At 38.8% G+C, this 9,803-nt stretch overlaps 1 protein-coding gene across 2 annotated transcripts in view; it reads left to right on the top strand.

Annotated features, from left to right (window-relative positions):
- Positions 1-2,732: 2,732 nt before the first annotated feature.
- Positions 2,733-9,803, top strand: part of zmiz2 (zinc finger, MIZ-type containing 2) — a 35,176-nt gene continuing 28,105 nt past the window's right edge. For both annotated transcript variants that reach the window (XM_080433850.1, XM_080433849.1), the window contains exon 1: positions 2,733-3,307. The gene's annotated coding sequence lies outside the window, so the exon portion shown is untranslated. The remainder of the gene's footprint in view (positions 3,308-9,803) is intronic.

Below are 9,803 nucleotides of genomic sequence, written 5' to 3'. Positions count from 1 at the left end.
ATGCCCCCCCCCCCCCACCCCCCCCCCCACCCCTCTTCTCTCTGTCTGCCAATCCGTCAATACAATTCAATTCAAAGAGGCATTATTGACTTGGGAAACATATGTCTTACATTTCCGAAAAGCAAGTGTGGCTAGCTCGCCAAAAGAATCCCCCCCCCCACTGTTTTTCTGTGAATATACCTTATACTGCTCCTAGTATTGATGATTTATTGTATAGTATCTATATGTCTTTATATGTCTATATGTCTTGAATACACAGGACCACAATGGAAAACAAGCCCTCATGGCTTTTTTGTGTTATCCTTTTAGCATTATTGTATAACTGTACCTCTGTACGTTTTGCAAACTGTTAATAAAGTATTCAATCAATCAATCAAAAATACAAATAAAAACAAAACATCTACATTCATTACCTTTAAAGATATAGGGCCGACTAGATCAAAGAATTGTGTGAATAGAGCTGACAACACAAGTAAAGATAACGTCAAATAATAATTGCAACACTTTTAGTTTTCCAAATGTATTATTAAAGTTATCTTCTCTGTACAGTATAGTTAAAGATGATTACACAGATTGACTGTTTTTTTTTTTTTTTACCGCGGCTATATTCCATTGGACATCCTTTTCCAGTCACAGCAGCTCACATATATAGCTGCTGTGTTTGCACATTGATATACTTCACCCAGGAGATATGGGAGCTTCTGTTTTCCCTGTGCAATGTAATGCAATGTAATGTAATGTACTCTATGTCTGCTTGTTTTATGTTTTTCTGTGGGGACTGTGGATGTAAATTTGCATCTTTGCTAAATCCGGTGTATTCATTGATGTAATTGATGTATTGTTCATTAATATGCAGTGTCCCGTCTAAATAAACAAATAAAGTAAGTAAAGTCATTTTAATCATTAGTCAGGTTATCTGCCTCTGTCTGTCTGTCTGTCTGTCTGTCTAATTTATTTGACCCCTTGCCAACTCTCTCTCTCTCTCTCTATCTCTCACACACACACAAAGGCGCGCGCGCACACACACACACACACACACACACACACACACACACACACACACACACACACACACACACACACACGCACACGCACATGCACGCACGCACGCACACACCAGTTTCATGACCTCAGATTCACTGTGGACACGTTTTATTGACCAATAAATAAACATTAGTCATCTGTGCTTAAACATATTGACACATCTTGGTGTTGCCAGGTAGGGTAGTAAAACAATTCTGTTCTTTGTTGTGATTGGCTTTAATTAATTAACTGAAAGGTGATTGGCTAATTTCTACAGGTAGGTGTTCATCATAATGACATTCTTCGCCCTTACTGATCTTGATAATATTTTACTGTAAGACTGTTTTATTATTATTACACATTTTATTATATAGTTAGTAGCTATTCATTATGTAATTGTGTCTTTATTTCAGGCTAATCGTGCTCTAGTGCCGCTGGCAGACAAATCCTCGATGTGATCCCATCGTCATGAATAAATTACAGCAGCTGTGTGCCAGGGAAGCAGCCTGGCACCCACTGGGAGATCTTCACCAAAAACACACAGACATGCAGAACAATCCAACAGGAGACATTATGGGTGCGTTCGGAAATACAGCACTGAGCGCACTGGCCAATACAAACTAATAGGCGAGTGCGCTCCGGTGTGCAATATCCGAACGCACCCTATATGTCTGACCCTGTGTCTCCCATGGGACTTGTCCCAGTAGGGCAGTGGTTCTCAACCTGTGGGTCGGGACCCCCAGGGTCCCAAGTGATTTTGAGGGGGGGTCCCCAGATGATTAGTTTAACTTGCAACATTGTTTTCTCACTCAACAGTAAACAAACCAACATAAGTGTATGCAGGGTATCTGCATCTGCATGTTTCTAAAGTCACAATTTAATGACCTTTAAGACCTTTTTAATACAGCTAAAATTAAAACATTACACCATTTCTGCATCAAAAGTAATCAAAATAAATAAACTATACTATAAAAACATTTTCAAACATTGGCAAAATTGTGAAATATTACCTGAGAAGGTAAAAAAAGTTGCGAGCCGAGGCGTTGTGAGCTTGTAGATCTGCTATTTTCACAATATTTATCTGTGGGACGGAGTCAAACTAAACGCAATGCCTCAACTCTTACAATTCCAAGTGCCCGTCAGGGTGGGGGGTCCCCAGTTCAAATAGGATCAACAACTTCCATTTTTTTTACATTAACCACTTGAACCCTAGAATTCATTTTTTGAGGGTTACATTAGCCGAAAATAGCAGATCTACAAGCTCACAACGCCTCACGCTTCGAATTGTTGTGAGCTTGTAGATCGGCTATTTTTTGGCAAAGAGGTATAGTTGTAGAGGGAAAAAAGAGCAGACCAAGTAAACAAACAAAAAATAAAGTTTAATCTGAAACACCATTTTATAAGGGGGTCCCTGCTTCATCTCTCTCAGCTAGGGGGTCCTTGGCCTGAAAAACGTTGAAGACCCCTGCTCTATGGGGTTCTAAATTGACCCTTACAAGTCTGTAACTGACAGTATATCATTCAGAGTTAAGGGGGAGACCTTGAAATTTAAAAGGTTTGAGAACACTGACTGCTCTGGATGGTCACTATGCACCCCCCACCCCCAATCACCATCCCCCCTCCCCCCTCTGTCTCTCTCTACCAGCAGGGAGGGAGGTAGAGACTAGAGCAGAGAGAGAGAGACTACAGTAGCTCCACCACAGCTCCAGTCTACAGTTGCAGTAGCTCTCTGTAGATTAGATGTTTTATCTTTCCCCAGTCCAGTGCAAGCAATGCAAAAAAAGAACACAAAAGTGAGGAGTTAAAACATGGCCATTAAATGTGCTTCTCGTCGGTAACGAGGAGAGGAGTTGTTAAAGAAGACTGCACTGGAGTATTAAAGAAAGAAGACCAAAGGGGATGATGAGGTCTGAGAACAAGAAGAAGATCTAGAAGAAGGATAATAGAACCAGAGGAGGACCACACAGACACAGACACAGAGGAGCTAGCTTCTGGTAGCTAGCTGAGCTGAGGCTGATCTGGGGGCAGCAGTACAGCAGCAAGACATCCAGGGTTTTTTCTTGGGGGGGCTTGTATGGTATTGTTACTCCCTCCCATGGCAGGAGGACATTACCGGGATCTATTGGACGATCTATCCTGGTTTGTGGTGTAACAACAAAACTGATCAATAAGGGGATCGATCAATAAGGCGCTGATTAATGATCCGGAGAGAGAGAGAGGTAGAGGCTGCTTCTTGTTGGATCTACTACTTGGGTCGCAGGACACAGCAGAGGAAGTGAACAAGGTAAGAGAAGGGTCGACAAATAAGTATCGGATTTACAAGTCGTTTAGTGGGATTGATTAATGCGTTTGTGGTGTTTTTAATGGGATTTAAAGGAAAGGAACCACCGGTTAAAGAGAAAGGAAACCGTTGAAGCCTCGGGTTTGAATGCTGTTCTGTTGCGTATTATTGGCGGTGGCTGCTAACTGATACTAGCCTCCATTGTCACACACATACAGCACACAGTCCTTTAGCTAGGCTAACGTGCTAAATGCTAGGCCCTAGCCTAGGGTAATAAACAGGCCAAGGATGCGTCAGTGACGTCGCTATCGGCGTTGCCATGTCCAGCTTATTTTAAGCGGCTTTGGGCTTCGTTTTCTGTAAAGTGGCTTGTAAATATTGGGTTTTGTTTTGGCTTGTTTCTAAAAGTTTAGTTGCTTATTTGGGCTTGTTTCCTAATGTTTCCTAACATTTTAATGTCATGGACCCTCCGATTAATATGTATGTATTTTGACCCCCATCTGATAATGTTTTGTGCCAGGGACCCCGTACCAGATTTGTGTTGTTTATAGAATGTTTCAAAAATCTTTAGTCTTTTGTTGTTGTGGAAAATAGCAGATCTACAAGCTTACAGATCGGACCATGTCTACAGTAGTAGGTTTAAAGTGCCCATGTGGCCTTGTTTTCCCAGATCAGGTTGCTTATTTCTCTCACGAAATATGGCAACACTGGTCGCCATGTAGCGTCGCCGTGAATTCCAGAAAATGGCTCTGGCCGTGAATCTTAACAGGGGGCGTCACTCACACTTCCTAACGTGTGTGACATGACACCACGGACGCATCCTTGGTGTCTTTTTGTGTATCATCCCAGGGCTAGGTAGGCTATACTAGCCATTTAGCTAACACAAGCTAGGGTTTCTCCTTGTTCCCATTTGTGTGTGTGTTTTTTTTAAATGGCTGTTTTCGGGGGAAAGTCGTGTTGTTGGCCGGGGTTTAGAGACTCTAAACAACCGCTGAAACACACGTTTTTGTTTAGAGACGGTTGTTTTACCTAGAGCCGCTTCGTTAGCACGTTGGTGCTAATTAGCAGGAAGCAAAGGCATGATGCTAACCCGCTGCCATTGTAAACAGTGGCGTGTGGAGGTAACTCGTTAGCTGGTAATAATGATAATAATAAACTATTTTTTATACCACCTTTCATTCAGAGTTGCAGTTCAAAGTGCTTCACAGGCAGCACAGAAATCAAATGCCTCACAATTTCAGTCAGAAATGAACATAGCAGAGAAGCAGACACAAGGCAAAAACACAGAATATACATAAAATCATGGACATATAACACAAATAAAGATAAAAGGTCAGGCATAGGGCCAGAATAATAAGAAATTCTTGGGAATAACATTCAATAACTTAAAAACATAGCCCAGGGAACATAATTGGTAGTATAGCTGCTTTAGTAGTAATAACACAGGCATAGCACTGGTGGTAATAACACAGGCAAGACAAGTGGACGTGTTTATCATATTTAATACGCAAAGGTAATTCAAAGTGCTTTGAATAAAGCATAAAAATGTGTTTTACGAGAAATAATATAAAAAATAATAATAGAGAAAATAAATAAAAGGGCATAAAAACAGTGGTGGAAAAATTACTGACATGTTTTACTTAAGTAAAAGTATCAATACCACTATGTAGAAATACTCAGTCACACAAGTAAAAGTTCGGTATCACAAATTTACTCTAGTAAAAGTGCAAAAGTATTGGCATCAAAAGGTACTTTAAGTACCAAAAGTAAAAGTACTCAATGTGCAGAATGTCACGAGTTTAATATGTATACAAATCTTTTGAAAACAGCAGATCTACAAGTTCACAACACCTCGCATCGAGCTTGTAGATCAGCTATTTTCAAATAGCCGAAGTATATAAGGCTAAAGTGGGTAATACATGTTTTGAAATAATAATCAAAATCTAGAAAGTAACTGGTAATTAAAGTTTTCAAATAATTGTAGTGAAGTAAAAGTACAATATTTGCCTCTGAGATGTAGTGGATTAGAAGTAAAAGTATAGGAAATTGAAATAATCCAGTAAAGTAAAAAACTCCTAAAAATTGTACCTAAGTACAGTACTTGAGTACATGTACTTAGTTACTTTCCACCACTGCATAAAATGAATAAAGTTAAAAGTGCAATTGCAGATGCACTTTTACTTAATTGCCATTGTATATTCAAAGATTTGCAGACATTTTCAAGCTCGCAGTGCGGCACAAAGTGACGCGCTGTGAGCTTGTATCTCTGCTATTTTTTTAATAGCCAACCAATGTGCTATATATACATAGATCAAATCTAAAATGACACAGATACTTCCCCGGAGTTAAGGAATATTTTATCTGTTCAGCTACCACATGTAGACATAGGTAGTTACTTAGTCCTTGTTATTGTAGTAGAAGCGATGTCAATAACAGCATTGGTAGTAAAGGTACACAGTGAAATCATATGGGACAATTTGGTTCCATTCATACTAGACTCTTGTGTAGTACAGCCACAATATAGTGACTTTTAAACTGCCCTCCCCTAACATTTTCATGCAGTTGCAAGTCATTTCACAGCCACGGTCTGTAATACATGATGGGCAAACTTTGCCCCCCCCCTGCACTATGTAACGTTCCTCTTCTACCCCAGATTTGAATCCGGTTTCCTGCGCAAGTGCTGACAGTTTTACCTCTGCTTGCTTGCTCGGGGGATAAAATGTAATCTTGACAATCGTGTCAGATCCTGTGTCTATAGGTGAGACATGACCTTTGACACGATCTAAATGTCTCAATAGAAGAGCAGGGAGACAAAACACAACCACCCCAATTTATATATTTGTATTAACATACTCTACCTGCAGATTGGACAAATTTACATTTTGTTCATAAAAAAAGTAACATAGTGCTGCTTTAGTGTGGCCCCGTGGGTCAATATCTGAATACTGATATATTATTGCAAGTTTACAGATCACCCATTCTAATTACTACAGTCTGAGTCTATAGTAGTTTAATTACTATTACTTATTTGTATTGTAGTTTTATGTCTATCGTATTTGTATCTAAGTTCACAAAGTTAATATAAGTATGACTAAATGCATTTGAAATTAGATGCAAATGTTACACTGAATAACCGGGAACGCATCTGTGTAACCACTTAAACCATTATTTTATACTTTTTTAGCTACTCAAAAATAGCAGATATACAAGCTCATAGTGCGGCATTCGAGCTTGTAGATCTGCTGACAAATCTTGAAAATAATTGTAAAGCGCCTTGGATAAAGGTGCTATATAAATACAAAATGCACCATTCAAATATTTGAATATATATATATATATATTTTTAAAGCAAACATTTTTAACTCAAAACTTTGCTTCTCTTGTGTCCCTAGAAAAACATATTTTCAGATGGGGTCAGCGGCCAAATACATGTAATTTTGGGTGGTCCTTGACATGAAATAGTTTGAGAACCAGCGATATACTCTAGTAACTCTAGTTCTGAAAATACGTTTTCAGAAAACTGTTAGGATTTAGAAGACATTTGTAGATGCCTTCCCGGGTTGAATGGGTTAATATCCATTTATTAATACATTTGTGACTATTATAGGCTATTTGAGTGATGGAGTTTACAGTATACTATGGGTGAGAGTACAGGCATGCATAGACGCAACAATGTGGCCTCCTGGAGTGAGTGTGGAAATGTAGTGTCCCTCTCCATCAGTGGTTCTCAACCAGTGGTCCGGGGAGGGGGTTCCAGGTGGTCCCCAGCTAAATGATGGAGAGTTGGTAACCAAATGGACCCTTATAGATAGATCTTTAACTCTTGAGAGCGTAAAATGACCCTTACGGGTCCATTTGGTTTCATTTTACACTCTCAAGAGTTAAATTATCGTTACACATCTGCATTACTTAATTAAATAATTGTTATTTTGATCAACGTTTGCCTGTCATCTCTCTTATTGGTACCAACATCAATACAACATGGAATTGTGGACAAAATCGTATCCAATGATAACAAAATATTCTTAAGTCTTGGGTCTGAGAGTCTAAATCTCATCAAACGGTGGCTCAAATGCCCAATAAATAATGGACCTTGATATTAAAAGGGTTGAAAACCACTGCTCTCTCCATCATCAAAGTTGCCCACCCCTTAGCACAACATTATTTTACAGAGCTGTGGACGGAACTGGGTGGAGTGGAGCACTTGTACACAAAGTCAGTGGCTGCCTGGTTGTATTGTACTACAAACCTCCTTATCTTCACAAAAGATTCTCTTGAATATCGTTGCTGTCAGGCAGAAACCTCTTATCTCCATTTTTTTTACTTTTTGTATTTTTTCCTTAAATGAATGCCCTACTTGATCATACTACAGCCACAGCGGCACACGAAAGCATCAAAAGTAGCAGATCTGCAAGCTTGAAACGAGGCGCAAAGTGTTTCGAGCTTGTAGATCTGCTACTTTTGCCATTTTTGAAGTTGAATCCTGAAAAGTAACAGTTTTGGTTTTGGACATATGAGGTTTCCACCCGACAGAGACGATATAATCTCTGGTAAGGAAATCACAAGTGCATTTTTAAGGGAAGTCTTTCAAACAGTGGATTTGAATTTGGGTTCACGTTCCAAATGAAAGGACATTAGGAAAGTCCTCAAATCAAATGTGTGCCAGATTTTTTTAAATTTCTTTTCTTGGGCCAATCAATTAAATCACCAGTGTCTTTCTATAACCACATAACTTAGGCTGACCAGAGACAGAATTACTTTAAATCACCATTAAATAAAGACTTAGATGTGAGGGATCTGTTTTAATTAGATACAGGCTAATTTGGACTTCACAGCATGTGGTTGCTGGAGTCACACTAGACTCAGAACATGCTGTTCATAAAAACTTGTTTTTGGGGTCCAGTGGGTTTGAAATGGCTTGAAAAACCACCCTGTCTTAATCTATGGGTCTAGACTAGTCTGCAATTATCGATTATCTTCTTAGCGATTATTCTGTCAAATACCTTTTTGATTAATCGAGAAGCATGTTTTTGTTGTTGTTAAACGTCAATTAATCGATTAACCACTTAAGAGTTCTTTTATTCTCACACAATGTGTCACGTTCACGTTGTGAGCTTGTAGACCGGCTTGTAGACTCGATTAACCACTTAAGAGTTCTTTTATTCTTTAAAAAATGTGAAAATTGCAGATCTACTAGCTCACACAATGTGTCACGTTGTGAGCTTGTAGACCGGCTATTTTCACCAAAAAGTCTTAACTTTTTTTGGTGTTCTTTTTCTTTGATAATCAATTAAATGGATTAGTTCAAGACAAGAGTGAACTAGTCTAGATCCCAGATGGGGTTCTGGGCCCCTATCTGATGGGTCCTTATGAGACCACAGTCCTCTCCTAACATGTTTTAATCCATTAGGACCGGGAAAGAATCTGTGTAATTTTTTATTTATTTCTTTGGCTATTCAAAAATAGCAGATATACAAGCTCATAGCTCATACTATGAGCTTGTAGATCTGCTTTTCTTTTGATATTTTTTAAATAAATTTGTGCAAATCTTTGAATATATATATATATATTTTTTTTATTAAAGTGAACATTTGTGACTCAAATCTTTGCTTTTGGGGGTCCCTGGAACAACATATTTTGAGATTGGGGTCCGCGGCCAAATACATATAATTTTAGCGGTCCTTGACATGAAAATGTATGAGCACCACTGATATATAACAGAAGTTAAAAAAAATAATAATTATAATGTTAGGATTTAGAAGACATTTGTAGAATCCTCAGAAGCAAAGATTTGAGTTACAAATGTTTGCTTAAAAAAAAATATATATATGCAAAGATTTGCTATGAGCTTGTATAACTGCTGTTTTTGAATAGCCCAAAGAAATCTAAAAAATGACACAGATGCGTCCCCGGTCTTAATGAATGAAGTGCTCTAAAACTCCATCTGCTCCACTCTGTCTGATCTGGTGTTGTTCCCATACCGGTTTACCAGTATCAGAAAAGCTGCCGATAGATACTGCCTAAAATGCTGGTATCGGTATCAGCGAGTAGTATGCCAGTCTAATGCAGATCCGATACCACGTAATTTATCACATGATGATGATATTTCATTTACAGTAATATTTTTGAGTGCTTCAGTTGTTGCTGTTTTATACTCTCTATCATTCTATTATTTTACTAACTTGTAGCTGCACTTTAATTATTATTAATGTAATTTTTATTGATTCCTATATCAGTCGTTGTCAAACTTTTTAATTTCAAGGACCCCCATAACTCTGAGAGTTACAAATGGATTACGGGTCCATTTGGTTCCATTTGTACACTCAGAGTTAAGGGTCCATTTGGCACCCCCTCACCGCCTGGACCCCACCTTGAGAACCACTGTCCTAGGTACTCGGTATCGACCGACACACAAGTTGAAGGTATCGGTACTTCTCTAGTCTGATCCACAACAACCCCTGCATTCTTCTTACACATTCTCTCTCTCTCTTACCTCGTT

This window comes from Gymnoscopelus braueri (genome assembly GCF_963280865.1).
Source record: "Gymnoscopelus braueri genome assembly, chromosome: 7".
In the NCBI taxonomy this organism is placed as follows: Eukaryota; Metazoa; Chordata; class Actinopteri; order Myctophiformes; family Myctophidae; genus Gymnoscopelus; species Gymnoscopelus braueri.
The sequence above is the reverse complement of the archived record's forward strand: the minus strand, read 5'-3'. Positions and strand labels throughout refer to the sequence as shown.